The 18,089-nt window shown below is 38.9% G+C and overlaps 1 protein-coding gene across 4 annotated transcripts in view; it reads right to left on the reverse strand.

Annotated features, from left to right (window-relative positions):
- Window positions 1-18,089, reverse strand: part of ADGRB3 (adhesion G protein-coupled receptor B3) — a 941,101-nt gene that overhangs the window by 749,197 nt on the left and 173,815 nt on the right. The gene's annotated exons all lie outside the window — the stretch shown is intronic.

Raw genomic sequence — 18,089 nt, forward strand, 5'->3', positions numbered from 1 at the left:
TGCTCTGAAACTATTGGATATAAGAGAAAGAGAGAGAGAGAGAGAGAGAGTGTGTGTGTGCGCGCATACATGCATACATACATCCACACATACTTTTATGTGGTTTTAGCAAATTCAACCTTGCAGGATTGCTTGAAAATTGAGAATTCATTGTGCAGTTTTTAAACTTTAATATGCATTGAACTTTGATCTCACACTTGTTTAATATTCACTGACTTTGCTGTAGAGTCTCCTAATTACACTAGTGTCACCAAGAACATAATTATGCTCAAAGAGTGTACATACACATGCAATGGAAAGACATTCTAAGAATATTTTCACTAAATCATGTTAATAAAACTCTTGTAGTAGCTTTTCTAAGAGTAAGTATGTTTTCATCATTTTCTCCCTATTTAATTCAAATACTGTATTTTACACATTGTGCCCTCAAAGTATTGTCTAGTGTTTTTGTACACTAGACAATGTGCCACTTTTACTCAACAAACTGTTGTACTTCCATGTTTGGTGAAGGAATTCCTTCATATAAATGCAGTGCGTAAAGCCTTTTTAGAACCTTTATATAGACAGCAAAAAAGAATATACCAATTTTGAGCTTTTTTTTCCCTTTGTTAAAATTACATTTCTAATTCAAGAAATACAATCTATATATATAAAAGGCATCTGTCTGTGTGTCTGCCTGTCTACAACGCTCTTTAAATGCAAATAGCTTGAAAACTGTAAGAGCGAGAACATTTGTGTCTTGGATAAACCATAGCATTTGTTTAGTGACCATGTCAGGATGATCCCAACTCCTAGAATTGGGAAAAAAGTCAGGGGCCAGGGATGTTTCTACTGAGCTCCACCTGGGAAGGCACCAGCCCAGTATGTTGGGGAGAGCAGAGAGAGGGGCCTGCTGAGGAAAAGTGGGAGCTGGACAGAAGCATGAGGCAGTGGGTAAGCAGTGGTGGCCCTGTCCTGAGCCCCGAGCAGGGAAGGAGGCACCTGGGGCACACCTGATGCAGTGGGGAGGGAAGTGGGTGGGGCCAGCTGAAGAAAAATGGTAGCTAGGCAAAGGTGCAAGGCAGTAGGTGAGCAGTAAAGGCCCCATCCTGAGCCCTGAGCAGGGAAGGAGGTGCCCAGGGTGAGCCTGGCATGGTGGGGAGGGCAGTGGGAGGGGCCAGCTGAGGAAAAGTGGGAGTGGGGCAGAGGCATGAGGCAATACATGAGCAGCAGTGGCTCCATCCCCATCCATCCATCCATCTTTGCTCAGCAAAGAGGCATGCAGGCGGCAGCTGGGTGGCAGCATGGGCATTTCTGCCTCCAGCCCACTGGACAAGAGCAAGTGCAGGAAGGGATTGGTATCTTCAAATGTTCAACCTATTTTATTTAATTTTTATAAATATTTAATTTATTTAATAAATATAAAAAGTAAAATCTGTTTTTGTTATCTGAAATGCATCCATCATTCTTGATGGGCAATTCACTAGTATATTATAAAAAGTAGAGATATTACCATAGTAAAAATAATAATAATTAAAAAAAAAAAATCAAACAAGTTGCCTAATTCTGCTCTCTTTCTCTAATTTTCACACTGATGTAAGATTCCTACTCTCAGTGGAGTTACTCCCGATTTTTACTATCAAGAGAGCAACTTATATTTTCTAAATTTCTATATTTTTACACATGAACATAATTTATTCTGTTCCATTTAATCTCATTAAATTTGTAGGCAGAACACAGCCTGATACCCTACCTTGAAGGAGGTACTTTATGACAAAAATTTAAGCAGGAATTTTTCTTGGGGCATCTTTTGTGCCCCTAAATTCAATATTAATATTAATATCATACTCTCTATATATTTAGAACTGAATTTCTAACTACATTTTAACATCATTTTACAGATACACAGTTTTATGCTATACAGTTTTAGTCCACTAAAATCCACTGGGTTATCATTCACTTTATTCAGTTTTTAGTGGTGAAAGGTATTTACAATTCTAAATACTGCATTATTTTCCACTTCAGTGGTTTTATAGTTTAGCTACAATTGTTTTGATAGACTGTAACATGTATAAATAAAATTAAAGTTAACCTGCTTCTGCTATAAAAATTAATTTAATAATCAGAAAAATATGAATCCAGTTCAAAAGAAAGTTTCAAAACCTTTCTAGATTTTAATGATAAAAAGAACTCAAATATGTTATTATTATTCAGCTAGGTCTGTTACTTCTTCACACTTAGATGTCATAACAACTTCAAGTGAGTTTTTAAATGAGTTTCAATATGAATTCACTGCCTTATGCATTTTTTAGTTGTTTCAGATTTTGCAAATTAATTTTCTAAAATATATTGAGATCATGCAACAGAAAAGAATAAACAGGAAAGTATTAGTGCACAGAATTCCAAACTCCTAGTCCAACTGAAAAGTATGAAAGTGCAAAGGATTTGCTGTACTACCACCCATGAATTATATTAACATGAGATTGTGAACTCCGTGAACCAGATCTAAGCTTATATGTTTGTGTGTCATCTAAAACAACCACACCCTGATCATGATCAAATTCCTTGAGTGGTGCTATATAATGCCTCATAATAATAAAAGGAGTTAATTTTTCCTAATAGGAAAAATCTATACTATGTGCCAGGAGTATTTAAGGAGCACTAGAACAGTTCCAAAGGGGATCATGAAGTGTCCTGAAATTTTGTGTTTTTTTCTTCTCATTTATACGAGTTTGGAGGATAACAGGGGGGAAATAAGAATGGGTTAAAAAATTTAAAAAATAATAATAAAGTTTACTTTTGGTTTGTAATTCTGCCAATTGTACATTAGACACATTACAGTTATAACAAAAATAATCTATCTAAACAGCTATAGCTTTTCATTCAACAGATGTAATCTTATGGAATCAAAGATTTGGGCTTACTGCAATGATTGGTTTATTTCCTGTTCATGGTACAGCGGAAAGGACAGATAACTCCTTTCAGCCCTATTTGATGATATCCAGTGCTCAAACTGGTGATTTTATAGTCCTTGAAGAATCTGAAATGTGAGCATCAGCTTACTTAGCCATGGAGTCACATGCTACATTGTGTTAACAATGCTGCAGGGAGAAGAAAATGTAATGGGGAAAGTTGTGGCACAAAAATTAGGGGCAAACTGGCTAAAATCGTTGAATTAGTGACCATGAGCAACTGCAATTTCCTATGGCATATGCTTTCACAATGGCCAGAAATATGCTCATATTTTAATGCTTCAGGCGCACTGCTACAAGTGAACTGAACTTTTCACTAAATAATTTATGATAAAATATGTATTTTCTGACATTACATTTTCAGTGCTTGGAAAGAATTGATCTGATTTACATAATATGCTTGAGTTGAGAATTTGACTTTTAAAAAAAGGCCCAGCCTAATAATGTGTTTGTAGTTCAGCTTCCAAATGCATGTGTCAAGTTAAGTTGCATCTTCAAGTGTTTTTCATTAATCAATGTGCCTGTGTTAAAGGATTTTAAAACAGACAAATTACAAAATTATCTACTGTCCTCTGGGATAATAAATATTTATGCAATTTGGGAATTCTTTTTTTAAATTCCATCATGAAAGTTTTTAATCCTTTAGAAACAGTAAAATAGGTTTTAAGTTCCCTTCACAACTTTCACAGACTCAGTGAGCATGTATACATTAGCAGTTTATTGTGCATTGGACTAATTTACTTCTCAGTAAACTGTCACCATCTACTCAGCATAGCAATTAGGCCAGTGTAAACTGATTTACCAGCACAATTGAATAGTCCTGTCAGACAGAGGTACTATCTGATGGCGGAGTAAATTACTATGCTTAAACAAACATGTAGATGGTGGTCAGGATTAGTTTATTCCAGTTCAAATTGTGCCAGAGATTATTCAGTCACATTAATTGCATGTGTAGGCCCACTTGGTGAAGACTTAGTTATCCTTTGCTCATACCGGCCAAGGAAAAGAAAGAACTCCCCTCCCTTGCATTTTTAACATATTGGCAGCTCATCTCAAGGTATAACTGAGCAACTTTATCAGTGGTGCATGGGGCAGAAGCAGTGGCTGGGCTGTAGGTTGTGGTGGCCCTCCTACTTTTGTACTCCCCACCTTCCCCCACCCTCAAGTCAGTGGCTGAGGCTGGTGCCTTGTTTGGCCTTCCTCCACCACTTACTGATTTCAACATTCCACCATTTTGAGCAACACTCAGAGCATACTTTTGCCCTTGCATAAGTCCAATTTCATGCAGTAGAGCTAACAATACTTAACATTTAGTGCTTTTGCAGTGGCTTCCATCTGTATATATCAGAGTGCTTTACAAAGCACTTCGGTATAATTATCCTCATTTTTTAAAGATGGAAAATTGAAGTATCAAGCAGTTAAGTTATATATCTAAGGTCACAATGTGAGGTAGTGTTAAAGACAGGAATAAAACCTGAGTCTCATGATTATCAATCTAATCTCATTTGAATGACCTTATAGCCTCCTAGGTAAAAAAAAAAGTGGAAACGCACAAAGTTTTTTTTTTACTTTTTATTATTTTTATTATTTAATTTTTAATCAGATATTGGGGGTTTTCTTATTTAAATCAGCCCTGTCTAGCCTACCTCTGTGATATGGCATTATTAGATAGCTAATCAAATTAAAAGGATGAAACATACTTGAAAAATTTCTTTAGTGCATTACACAAATATGTATTCTTCTTTAGCATACTGCATGCAACTTCCTTATCTTTGTTTTTTATTACATTTTTGGTTTGTAGAATGAAAAAAAAAGTATCCAGGAATTTACACCAACCCCTAACTCAGAGGGTTGGAATGCAATTCTCTCTTTATAATAATTTCATTTAGTATGATAACAGTCAAAGATATCAGTTAAGATCTCTTTTGTTCCATGGTATTTCATATGCACTTTTCAGCAGTACCTTAATTTATATGACTATTATTTACCATGTTCAGTTTTCTCTCTCTTATCCTCTCCCCAGGGGAAAATGTGTGTGCATAGTGAGATTTTGTTTGTTTGTTTTTTGATGGGGCTTTTGTTATTATGTGCTTCTGTGAAATGATTATATATTAAGGTCAAAGAAATGCATCTTGTTTTGGGAATGGAAAATAGGATTGTAGTAGCATCCTTAATTCATGTAGGATTTTTTTTTACTATCTTGAATGGTCCCTAAGGAAATGTCTGAACAGGCAAGCTAAATTGCTGCAGAACATTCCTCTAGTCGCAGAATTTTCCAGCATGGACCTCATCTCAGAACTTTACATGGCCTTGGGAATACCTTGGGCTCAGGCAACAAAGCACCTTGAAAATAAGGACCAAGACCTTGAACTTGACTGAATATGTGATGCATAATCAGTGCACAGAATGGAGAATTAGATCGCCATTGCCCTAGGCATGGTCTAGATATATGTGAAAACACTTCCTTTTCTTGAGGAGCTCACAAAGAATAGTGTTCCACACTTGTCTACTGTGACAAGCTGCACCTTTTTCTGATACATTGGAAAATGGTTGTTTGGGAGTTCTATATCCCTTCAACCTTCCTATTTAGTGCTCTATATCAGATCCAAAACTGAAAAACAACTTGTTTTTTTGCAGTGTTTATTATATATCAGAATCAGGTATAATTTTTCACAGTAAGATAGCAATTTTTGATTCTTTTAATTTTTTCCTTGTTAAGAGATTCTTTTAGCATCTTAGCATTTTTAAAATCCTTTTCTTAAATATCTGTGAATGCAGGGTACTAAACTTAATGGCAAAGGAGGCTCCTTCCTGTCCTATGTTCCCTGTAATTGTTTTAATTATATGGGTTCCTGGTACTATAAGAAGGCTTTCTTGAGTCAGAAAATAAATCAACCTCAACACCACCCTGACATTCATGCTACTGCATTGCACTGTAGGCAGTTTTGGAAAACCTTAAAATATTTGAAGGGGGAGATCACTTCAGATAACTCCTGGTCCAAATTCAGATCCTTTTTAGACCTTTTGGGTGTGTCCCCACAAGCAGGAACATGCGTTTCCCCAGGGACAAACAGCTTCAGCACAATATGTGCCACTGCTACTTGTCCCCAGGAAACCCCTGTGCACATGTGCACTAGCACGTGCCACATTACCACGGGTGGGCCAGCGCCTGGGCTGGCCCCAGCAGCCTTACCTGAGATTCTGGGGGACTCTGGGAGCTGCAGCCCCTGCAATCCTGCAGCTGGAAGCCTGGTCGGCAGCTGGAGTATGGCTCTGGCCAGTCAGGCTCCAGTTTTGGGCAGTGCATGCTGCCACTATGTGCACCACCCTGCCTTTTTTGTCGTGGATCTCCTGGTGTCCAACCCCACCCCCCACTGCAAAATTAGCTATCCAGGGAATGGTTGGCTGTGTGGGCCTGTGGCGCCACGTGCCAAATGTGTGTGCTCATCTGGGTGTGCTCTTTGTGGGTAACTTTCCCACATTCATGTTATCAAAGCTTTATATCAAGGTGGAACTTACAGAGTTAAAAAGTAATTCTAAACTTGGGTAAATATTTCAGAATAAATTCTGATGTCAAACATGGATGCATTTTCTTACTTTTACTATTTAGTGTTAGTATTTTCATTACAAGGATGAGTTTGGAAAATTATAATACAGATACCACATAGCTCCACACTGAACTGTGAGGCACTGGAAGGATTCAGCTCCAGATTCAACAAAACTGTGCCTCTGTTTCTGCCAGTATATTAGTATTATTATACCTGGAACAACATACCTTGAGAAAACTAGGCTTCCTGTTACCTGCAATAAGAGCTCCTCATTGGAAGTGACAGATTTTTCTCTCATCAATAGGAGCGCTCTTAAACTGAGACTTCTTAAACTCTACTCCTGCCTACTCCTAGCAATAGATGGGTGTGGGTACATCAGGCACTCTCCCTATACCATTTAGAATATTTTGGAAAAGAAAGGAGAGAAGAGGTTGTGGGGGGTTCCCCTGGGATGATTCCTATTAAGAGAGAAAAACAAGCAAAATCTCCTTTTTCAGGGAGGAAAAACAGTTGCAGCAAAAGAGAGCCTGTGCACAGCAGTTTGCAAGATCTGAACTTCAGAAAAAGTTCAGAGATCTCACCCTCATATTCTCATAACCACAAGATATCGTCTTTATATTGTTTAGATTATAAATAGTATTTATTAAATTAGTTGTTAAATTAAATGAGATTTTATTATCCATTTGAAAAGAGATTAGCCTATTTCTTCAGTCATGAAACTTTATATTCTTGCAACTTAATGTTCTTTGTTGTTCAGGTCTAATGGAGACTGGGATTGATCCAACACACAGTGAAGTCAATGTGAGACTATCCATTAATTTCAATGGGCTTTGGATCAAGCTCTGTGTAAACAGCTGTATGCACCTGATTAAGTTTCAGTACTGCAGAGTGTAAAATACGTTTTATGTTAATCTTGTCCTTTTGTACAGCATGCATTAAGTTTTAATGTACTCAGGAGGATACTAGTAAAACTGCAATAATTATATGTGAAACTTTACTTTGCATTTCCATTTACAATGTATTATTAAACACAGTACATCTATTCTACAATCGTTTTCCAAGAAACTAAAGAATCTGGATATTATTAGAAACTGAAGAATCCATATATAATTTTAAAGTATTTTTCAAAAAATATCTTTATTAAAAAGATAGTAAATGTATATATGGGTACCAGTATATAGGTGCCAGTTTCACAACAGACAAGATGACAGCACCTAATAGAGATTATGCTTAAACTCTGCTGGTACCTAGCGACAGGCTGATAAATGATAGTATCTGCTTGTTCTTTGGTTCTTGGTTCAACTGTGCTTTTGACACTGTTAAAGTAGCTGGTAGAACTTGACAAATAATTCTTTGTAATAAGAAAGTTTCAAAATTTAGGACTCAATCTTACTTTGCTCTACCAGATACCTAAGACTTTGTAGCAACTTACCCGAAAATGTCTTCCTCAGGAGAGTGGTCTTAAGGCTGACTCAACTGGATGGAAAAGAATGTAAGAGTTCTAGTTGAGGAGCAAGAGCATATAATATGGTACCCAAGTATGTAGCCCAGAGACCTAAGTAATCCTTTGGGAACAAAGGATGCCCATGTTCTGCTGTTTATACTTTTTATATATAGACTAATACAAAATGCGTGAACAGTACTGGGATCAGCTTCCAGAACCCCTGGTTCCATTCTTCCCAGGAGAGAATCAGGCTCTACTGTCCAGCATCTCCTTCTTACCCTGTCACTCCAGTGGGCAATTTCAGAAAAAGGGATACTGCAACTGCCCCCTAAACCTGTAAGGATTGGGTATTAAATGGTTTTGCTTAGTGGGTAGGCCATCAGGAGAGAGCTAGAGAGTGAAACTTGGGGACCAAGGATCACACAGAGGAAAGGAGCTAGGGTATAAGTTACCAAATCCAAAGGGGAGTTAGAGGTAGAGCCCAAGTCACAGATTGAGTCAGGGATCTGGAGTCAAGGGCTAAGTTACCAAAGCAGAGTGAGTTCCCAAAAGCCAGAGTCCAGAAGCCAAGTTGAGCAGGGTCAGAAGCCACAACACCAAACACCTCAAGATCCAGAGAGGCTTTATTTTAAACTACAAAAGTATCACAAACTTATAAACTTAACAAGTAGAAGCGCAACAAATCCATTCCACTATTCGAGATTACATTTCTGCAACAAAAATAAACATTAACCGTCCCTCTCATACCTATCCCTCTTATCCCATCCCAATCAAAACACTGATTCCTAGTATATTCTCCTTTCTTTGGCTGAATAATAATTACAATAATTATAACATAACATAACTTAAACATCACATTCATAGGCTTCACCTGAGCTCAACAATTTTATGTATCAGGGTAAAACCTTCCTTCTAACCTACTCCAGCCTAGTTTTAGGCCTACCATGTTCCCATCCCTCTCATACTGGTAAACAAAAACTATTGTCAAAAGACAAAAGGAAAACATGTCCCTTTTCCTCATCCCTGACTGTCTACTGTGTCTCTGATCTGCTGCTTCTGTACAAATGAGCCTGTCACTCCTCTCCCAGGCCTCATCCACCTTCTCTTGCCAATAGTCTATACAGCCCTGGCCATGACACTTTTTTAGCTGTCTCAAACTTAGACCTTAAAACCTTGGTCATTAAAACCCAAGATACAGTACTGTATGCATATTACCTACAAATGTTAAAGGCAGCAACCACTGTCTCCCATCCACTTGCTAGATTAATCATCTGACCTTGTCCCATATGTTGTTTGCAAAGAGGTACCCCCAAAACAGGTATGCCTTAGTCTCTTCCTGTTCACACAGCTCCCTTCAATACCACACTGTCCTCCTGAGGTGCCATGTATATTGAATTGCCTGTACCAGAAGAATTAGTTGTTCTATGAGCCAATTCAGGTTGACTTGACCTGCTTCCATCATCTGCTCAGTAATGCTGGTTCATATCTGCTTGGACAGCTCATAGGATGTTGCACTGGTGCCAACACATGCCCTGCCCTCACCTTCCAGATCATCTTTCTGAGGTCCATCCATTGCTTTGCCATGTAAGCATCAGTGTGCTCCTACCTCTTCCTGCTTAACTTCATAACCATGACCTGCAACACTGATTACAAAAGATCAGTCTTTTGTGCCTTTCTACTTACACACTCTCTGAACTACTTTCTTCTCCTCCCTCTTTCCCTCTCCTGCCTTCAACTATGTAGCTTGCATGAAGCCCTCCAGAACCTGTCTCCTCAAGGAGGTCTACCAACCAAAAGTACTGGGTTTCAAACACCCTTTAGGACATTCAGGGCTTTGGAGAAATGGGTCCCAATTATGTGCTGTCTGCAGCCAAGGACAGCTCCTCCCACATCTACTGTCCCCACCCTTTGATTATCTTCCTCCCTTTATCCCCCTGCCTCACTATTGTTCACTTTTCCGTTTTGTGCTTGGTTCTGTATAGATTTCCTCTTCTTTTCCCCCTTTCTGGGCCCCAGCTGTGTCCCATGCCCCTTCCTCTTCACCTGTGCATCTGGCTTCTCCATATCCCTGGTGCTCTTCACCTCCTCCTCCTCTTCCTGAATTCTCACCATCTGGCCTGTTTCTTTCACCATAATTTCCTTGGTTTCCTTCTTTAATTCTTCTTCTGCCATTTTTCCTCCATCCCCAGAGGCACCTTCCTCTCTGCTGGTTCCTTTAGATCCTTCTCCAGAAGGAGAGCTGAAGGAGCCATAGAATCATTCCGGTATTTTGGACTCTCCCTCCCGCTCCTGGGACACTCTATCTGGCTCCTTTGACTATTCTTCTGGCTTCCTGTACTCCTCCTCTTGCTCCTTGTGCTCCTGTTGGCTTCATTGGTTTTCCACCTGCCTCTAGGCTTTTGGCTCAGTTGGCTTAGGATCAGAGGTATGACCTAAAAGCATAACCCTTCTTTCCACACAAGTTGCACCTTCAGCCTTTGTGACACACTTCTGCCTTGCGGCCTTCCCATCTACATACTGCACACTTTTAAAGAAGGCAAAGTGGTTCTGTTCTTCACATTTACAGTGTAAATGTGGTTGGCCATGTTACCTCATAAAGCATCAAATTACTTCCAGGGAAGTAATAGGTAATATAGTGCCATTATCACCTACACCCCTGGGGTCAGAGCACAAGATGACATGAGCCTACTAGGCTCTGGTCAATACCCTGTTCTTATCATACAACTTATCCACAGATCCAGCTCTCTCAAAGTACCTCACATTGCTTTCCTAAGTGTTGAAAGTGGCTTCAAAACCAAAGAAATGCACGCCTCATACCACTCTTGAAACCTTCTATAATTATGAAGACGTTTAGGTAGAACTGTTGGCTGGTCTCTAGTTTGCTGCCATAGGTGTACTGAGATGAGAAACTTGCTATCCCCATCAGCCCAGCAGAAGTCCCTAACAGTAGCTAGTTTGGTTCATGAGCTGGGCTGGGGCTGCCAGTTCAAGCCTCTGTAGTTTGTTCTGGGCTGCTTATAAGAGATCCTGACAGTGCCTAACCTATAACATGGTGGTTAGGATATTTTCTTGCTTTTTGGAGATGCGGCTTTAAACTCCCTTGGCTGAGTATGTATTTGAACCTAGGCTTCCAATTTCACAAGAAAAAGCCTTAATGACCTATGGGTCTGGGATGGATCCAGGCCACAAGAAGCCCTATGGTCCAGAACTAGCCCAGGGCAGAAGGCAAGTTTGAGACCAGGTCTAGGGACACATACAGGTACTACCATTAAGAGTCAACAATTGCTACCAGTTTCCACAACTATAACAATATTTTTAGTGTGAAATAAATGCAGTATTTCCATAGCCATAGTGAAATAAGATTTGGCTATTAAAGGAAAGCTGTAACCTTAATAATCATAATTCTGCTAATCTATTAGATTTGTTAATTTATAGTGCCTGCAACGAACAGTAAAAGTGAAAGAGAGACGATGACAATAAAACATTTTTTCTCTTTTGTTTTCAGTGCAAGTTGTATATGAGATAGGACTTTCTGAGTAATCAGTTTCACTATTTGCCCTGGATAAGCAATTAGGTTTCACTTTTGTCTGAGCAGTCATACTCATGTTCATTTGCAGTATCAGGATTCTTCTTAAACACTATCTTTTACATTTTTCTCTCTTGTATTTGTATGAAAGGCCCAAGTAAATACAACTATCTAAGGATAATCCGGTGAATGTAAATGTAAACTAAAACTGGCTTGTGAACTAGGGGCACATGTCATATCTAAGACTATTTTTAACTTCTGTGTTTGATTGAATTTAGTTGAATGGTATCACTTTGACAATGATCATTTGTACATTCTTACATTTTGAAACAAAAATTTTACAATGATAATTTTCTTGAAATAGAGAAATGTAAGAGTCTACAATATGACCTATGGAATTGGCTAAATTCTGTTCATTTTTTAAAATGAGTCCTAAAGATTAGATACTTTTTATACTTAAAAGCAAATGCAGGGCTTAATTTTCAAAATACTAAGCATTTCATCAGCTCCCATTTAAGTAGGCTGAATGGGCCCTGGGAGGATGTAACTCTTAATCATTAGGACTAGATTTATACATTCAAAAACCTGGGCCAGAATCGAGCTAAGTTACATGGTTTTCTGTAAGCAATGTAGCTTAGATCAGTAGTGAACAGAACACACATTTGCCCTTAGGGGGTGAGGAGGGGGGAGTGACAACAAATCCTAGACCAGGTTCTGCCATTTTTAAACCAGTCTATGTGGTCTGAACTTCTGTTCTGTTATGGGTATAGACTGTTTTTTGATCATTTATACTGGTAAAGGGTAATGTCTGTCCCTTACCTAAGGGTGTGTACAGAAGTGCTCCATGCATGTTTTAGAGAGCTTTAATTTAGAGCACTTTTTATAGCACTATAAGGTGACAGAACTCAACTTGACAGAAGTGCACTGTTTGGTTGGGGGGGGGTTTGCTCTGAGCCTCCCTGCACTTTCTGAGCTAGGTGTCAGGGGGAGCTGCACAGCCTCGTGGGCTTCTCCACCAGTCAGAGATTTGACCAGCATACAGAAGTTACATAAAATGCTATAGGTTGCTAAAGTGCTGTAAAATATATCACTTCAAATTTAATACCTCATTTAACAAGGGTTAATTTAAATCACTGTACCCATTTTTAAAGTGCTGTAAAGCTGTGCAGTTCTTTTAAGTTATGGCAATATACTGCTTTAAATGGCAAAAAAACCCAACAACTTCTGTACATAACTTGGCAGACAGCAAAACATAAGGTGGTATGGGGCTGGGGGACTGAGGGAATGTGTGCAGACAATGGCTAATATTAGGTAACTCATTTTGATAATGTTTGTCTAATTGTGGACAATAAACAAAAATAGACTATGAAAAAATTAACAATTCAGAAATGTATAAAACTGTAGTTTATAGATTTGGTAAGCACTGAATTCACAAGAGTAAATTAACAAGACAAAAAAAACAACCTCTCAAAGCAAAAACCCCCCAACCCTAGAACATTAATATTTTATATTGGTAGAGTAAGTTTAAATGTTTATTCTCCTCTGATTACTATTGCACAACAGCTACTGAGTTGAATTTGAGTAAGCTACATTCATTAGAAGGACTAGCTCTCCTGGTTATACTATTTATATTCCATGGTTTTTTCTTTAAATCTTTACAAAGATTATATAGAAAATGCCACTGTATGTAAAACTATATTAGGTTGTTTTGGTGTTAGATGTAAGAAAATGAGGAAATCTAATCTTGATACTATCAGGTTCTAATATTTGATATTGTTGTTTTATTCTTCTAAACTTGTGAAATTGCATACATGACCATTCTAGGAGAAAATGTCATTTGTTTGTTTGTTTGAAAGAGTTAGCTTAATGTTTAAAGTATTTTAGTCATTGGAAGTGTTTATGGAGAATTAGGCACACTTTTCTTAATACTATTAATAGGATTTGCATGGTCAATTCTCTATGCGCAAAGCTAAAGATATAACCCTTTAGACATTGTTTAAAGAAGCTAATATGAGGTAAACCCCTGCTGGTAAACCTCATATTAGAAAACAAGACTGTTTTTTAAACAAAGATATATGTAGTCCAGAAACAGTGGCAGGCTATCTGACGTATTATAAATTGAATGATTTTTTGTTGTGGATTCCTTTGCTTTTATTTTAAAACCTTGTGTTCTCTGCTCTTCTCAAATTGTACTTTACTAACTAAAAACCTCTCAGTCTTATCTGATCTTTGAAATCTAATTTTTTAATAGACTACCTACACTTTTGACATGCAAAGTATATTACTCCATATAGACACCAGAATACTTGCAAGGACCCACCCTGGTTATGAGTCCTAACCTTCCTTATACTGCAATTTGCTACTTCTCTTTTAGCTCAATACCTCTAAAAGCTGCAAATTATGAGCACATTACCGCTGAAGTAAATAGACCTTCAGACATTTTAAGGTCAGAAAATTGTATTATGATGCTTTAGTCTGATTTTCTGCATCAACTCCATTATTTTACCCAGAGATTTCTGCATCAAGTAAAAAACTATTTTTAATTATAACACCCAGTGTAGTCAAACTTGTGGCTCTATTTTATTGAAACCTATACAAATATATATAAAAGTAGCTTCTTCCTATAGAGTGGGTGCACCTACAATTACTGCAACTAATGCTACTGAATATACTCCAGCTCAATTTGAGTCACAGTAATCTAATCTTGACATCACCGCCTACACATGGGTTTAAGCACAGTAATTTACTGCGCCACTGAATACCACTTGCATGTGATGGGACCATCCAGAAGCACAATTCAGTCTGCTGGCTAGTTTCTGAAGTACAATTCTGTCTGCCAGCTAGCTCTGTACTGCCAGCTAGCTCTGCAAACTGCACCAGCACGGGTGTGTACTGTAACACAAAGCAGTAGCACAAATCAGTCTACTGTACTCTAACTGCGATGCACATGTAGATGGTGACACTTTATTGCACAGCAAATTAACCTGCTACACAGTAAAGCATAGACGCACCCAGTGAGCATGTCTATACGTGCATTACTGTGCTGTAATTAAGGCACATTGGCCAGATCCAGACATGCAGGGATGTGTGGTTTGTGGCACCAAAAACCTCTTTACAGTGCCATAAACCACACATTTCATGATAAACTGCCCTGTGCTGCTAATTTCTAGCATTGGGGAAAAAATTGGTACTAGGATATCCTAGTAGAAAAAAAAAAGCACAAAAAAGGGGGGTGCAAAGCATGTCATAGTGCCATGTACTGGGACAAACATGAAGGGTTGGGGCAGGTCACCCAGGACTGCCTGCTCCCCTGTCTGCACACACTGTTGAGCTCCTGCAGTGAGGCACCCTGTGGCCCAGCCAGAAGGGGGGGGGGCGGGTAGAGCAGGCAGCCCCTGTCTCCACTTACCTTGAGGCACCCTGTGCCCCATCCAGCCACTCCTCAGCTGACTGGAGCACGATGTGCCTCATGACAGGGGAACAGGCAGCCCTGGGCTGGCTGCTCCCCTGTCTCTTCATGCCTCATCATGGGGACTCCAGTGGAGCCCCTGCACTGAGGCACGTGGTGCCCCCATCTCAAGGCATGCAGCACCTCAGCCAGCCACTTCTCAGCTGCCTGGCGCATACTGTGTCTTGAGACAGGGGAGCAGGCAGCCCTGAGCTGGCAGCAGAGTCCCTGTGCCGAGGCATACAGAGATAGGGGAACAGCCAGCCCAGGAATGCCTGATCCCCATCTCATAGTTTCATAGTTTCATAGTTTTTAGGGTCGGAAGGGACCTGAGCAGATCATCTAGTCCGACCCCCTGCCATGGCAGGAAGAGCACTGGGGTCAAACGACCCCAGTAAGGTGGTCATCCAACCTCCTCTTAAAAACCCCCAGGGTGGGAGCCTGCACCACCTCACTTGGAAGCTGGTTCCAGACTTTAGCCACCCTGACCGTGAAGTAGCGCCTCCTGATGTCCAGCTGGGGAGTGCCTCATGACAAGGGCTTCACAGTGCACAGAGACAGGGGAACAGTCAGCCTTAAGCTGCCTGCTCCTCCATCTCCATGTGTCGCTTCCCTGCTGGCTGGGGCACAGGCTGCCACAGTGTGGGGCCTGTCTGCTGGCTACCCCACTCTGAGGCCAGCCTGCTGTGCAACATACGGAGCAGCGGGACAGTGTGTCCCACTGGAAATCACACCAGTAGGGGCATGCACTGCAGCACAAAGTAGCAGCAAAAATTTGTGCCGCTATTTGTGCTGCTGCAAACGCACCCCCCCTACTTGTGTAGATGTAGCCATTAAGTTTAGTATCTGTAACAGTGGGTACTAACTTAATATACCATAATTGACAGTACTGCGCAGTAGCTCTGGTGGATGTGTATCTTTTAGATAACCCTAATGCATAGTAGACTAATTCAACTGCACATTAGCACATTAACATGGCTCTTGCCATGACACAGTAATGCACAGTAGAATTAGTCTACTGCACTTTGAGTGTCTTGCATAGATGTGCCCAGTGTCTGCACACTTCTCTCCTGTAAGCCATAACCATGTCTCAAAACTAACTCAGAGTGAAAGTTTTCAGGTGACACTTTTTTTCCCACAGAAAACTGTGTACTTATGTCAGCCAAAACAATAAGTGATTTCCTGTTAAATCTGTTGAGTTGTATAAATATTTCAGAAAAGTTTAAATGTTAAAATCTGTTATTTCCTAAGTTCTGTCATTTCATAATAAATTTATTTTTATTTTTTTAATGATGTTTCACTTAGAGATTTACCTAAATTCAATGTTTTAAAAACCTAAAAAGTAAAAATCTTGCAATAATAAAACAAAATCTAACTGCAAATCTAACAAACCATTTTGTTCCAGATAAACCTATATTTTGTTTTAATTATTTCAGTGGAAAACTGAAAACACTGTTTCACTTTGACTCAAAAGCAATTTTTTTTTCAGTTGAACCAGTGAACTGATTCAGGACTGAATGAATGTTGACATATCCTGATGGAAGGCATAATGCTAAAATCCATTGTGTGTCAGGTGTGCAATCATGTTTTGTGAGAAAAGTTATGTAATAGTTTTCAGTTCATGACAGGTATCACAAATACCATCATATAGTGAGTGCAGAAAAGTAATGATTTTTCTTCATGACAGTAATAAATACCACCAAATTTTATTTTTAGAAATATAGATATCACGCATCATAAATATAATATAGCGCTGCTTACAGACATTAAAAAAACCAAAACTGCGTGTTATTTACAGCTCAGCATGCCCCCGCGTCAAGTGCAGCCCATCCCAGGAGACCTATTACGTTAGTTCAACCTGGCTCACCCAACGTCTGTATAGATCAGGCGCTTCAGCAGAGCTTTCTGGCACTTTTATCTAATAGCAGATTCAATATAACATCTGATTAGATAAAGGGGCAAAAAGCTCTGCTGAAATGCCTGATCTATACAGAGGCTAGGAAGCCAGGCTGAATTAATATGCTCCCTCTTCTGGTATAGCACTGTTTTTTTTATTTTTCATGTCTGTCAGCACCCATAGATTGTGAACGCTCCAAATTTTAAACTGTGTTATTAAAAATATATAGAATTGTGTTTTATTTATAAATTATTTAGATGGTAACTAAAGATAAACTAACTGAATTAAACCTGAATACTAACAGAAAATTGTTCATCATTAGTGCATAAGCCTAATTCCAGTTTGCACGTAAAAAAGTTTGCCAGACCCATTTTATCAAAGACATCTTTTAGAGAAGTCTGTTTTCTTAAAAAAAAAAAAAAGAAAAGAAAAGAAGAATCCATGCTTGGTGTGCTAGAAATGCTATGGCTACATTTTGAAAAGAAATGGGTTCCTACTGACTTTTTGTAAGATTTTTTTGTAAGGTTGTAATAGCCACTTACGCAGGTCACTGTATCTTATTCGTTTGCTGGCCATTTAAAAATGTGACTTAATTTGATTTCTGTATATAGCAATTTACTCTTACTCCCATATATTTGTGTTAGTCACAGAGGAAAGCCAAATAATTTCTTTGTGATTAGAAACTATTGGAATGTACAGAAAAAAAAAATCAATACACTTTAAGCGATCTGGCATGAAGCATAACTTTAACCAATGTGCTAGGCATTTTGTAGAAGAGTTTTCACTGTGGCGTAAGGTAATATTCCTTTTCCATTCTTTACAATTACCTCTTTTAATTTGACCAGGATCATCATTAAAATTCCAATCTAACCTCAGTTAAAATCAATGAGAACCTTTCTGTTCACTTCCGTTGGAGTTGGGTCAGGTCACAATTACAAACATGACTAAGGACTCTTGACCACCTGACACACCATTATTAATACCCAACTTATGCAAGACCTTAGCTTCCTGGAACTAAAACTACCAATGCTAATTTGCTATTTTCCCCTTTATATTATAAAAGGATTTAAGGAGAGTATGCTAGCATGTCAACACATACAATGTTACTATATTAATTCTCAAGCCTTGCATGCGAATAGATTATCTCCGTTAAGTATGCAATGCTTGTCAATACAGGTAAGATCTGGGCAAAGAACATTCATATTTAAATGATACTACCCAGTTACTGGTACAAAGAATAAGATCCATTATTAAACTCATAGTTTGCATCCACAC

Source organism: Gavialis gangeticus, unplaced genomic scaffold (assembly GCF_001723915.1).
Source record: "Gavialis gangeticus isolate Ggan-Ray unplaced genomic scaffold, GavGan_comp1, whole genome shotgun sequence".
NCBI lineage: Eukaryota > Metazoa > Chordata > Crocodylia > Gavialidae > Gavialis > Gavialis gangeticus.